The sequence below is a fragment of the Chaetura pelagica genome, unplaced genomic scaffold (genome assembly GCF_000747805.2).
Source record: "Chaetura pelagica isolate M959 unplaced genomic scaffold, ChaPel_1.0 scaffold130, whole genome shotgun sequence".
In the NCBI taxonomy this organism is placed as follows: domain Eukaryota; kingdom Metazoa; phylum Chordata; class Aves; order Apodiformes; family Apodidae; genus Chaetura; species Chaetura pelagica.
This window is the reverse complement of record NW_009951915.1, coordinates 604,393-605,388: the sequence shown is the minus strand read 5'-3', so window position 1 is coordinate 605,388 and position 996 is coordinate 604,393.

The window sequence follows — 996 nt, the reverse complement described above, 5'->3', positions numbered from 1 at the left end:
AGAGCTCCAGGGAGGTATTTAAGGTGCTGTCAAACCCCGCCTCTGCAGGAGCCGGGTTCCCATCGCCAGCTCCTGCCCCAGGTCCCACCGCCTCTCCTGGCCCCTCTGTCCCTCCCCGAGCCTCGGGAGAAGGAGGGGATGTGCTCTCTTTGTATATCTATCCGTCTGTGTATACACCGGGGGGAGAAGGAGGCATCGGGTTTAAATCCAAACAAGCCAACCCGGGTCTGGTTTTAGGGAAACGCTGCCTGGAATTTTGCTGCCGAGCTCTTTGAGCCGAGTTGGAAGTTGAATTCACAGCATCAGGCAGTGGCACTGGGAGCGGGGCTGCCAGGCAGGGGGCTTTGGCTGACAGGGAACATGTGGAAAAAACCCACATCTTGGCCAAAGCTGCTTGGTTGCTGGGGGAGGAAAAATAATTGCCAAAAACAAACAAACAAAAAACCTTAGGGAGTGAGAAAAGTGGCTGTGAAGGTTCTGCTTTGCTGCACCCCCTGGCAGGAGACTTTGCACCTCTCAGCAAGCTGGTGGGAGCAGCTGAAGGATGGGAAAAGGGTTTTGAGCTCACACGGGGACTTCTTGGCTTCTTTGCAGGAGAAAGGGAAGTCTGGGAATGCACACGAAGCTGAAGGCAAGTGGAAAGGAAAACTTCCATCCTGATGGTCCAAGGATCAGCCCTCAGCCCTGCTCAGTCTGTGGGAAGTGTTGCCACCCCAGTGGGAACAGGGCTCCAGGTATCTGCTGAGATGGACGTGGGGAGTCAAGGCAGAAAGTATCCTCAGGAGTCAGTGGGGAGGAGAAGGAAGGAAGAGACAGCAGGATCCAAGAAGTCACAAAAAGGATCAGACCCTCTGAGGGGACAAAGCACAAGAAGATGATGTAGGTTTTGATCAAGGGGGTTATTTGAAACCAGGTGGTTTTCCTGGGAACTTTCATCCCTCGTCCTGACAAAGCAGGATCTTCACTCTGCTGTCAGAGCTTTGTGTGTCCTGCTGA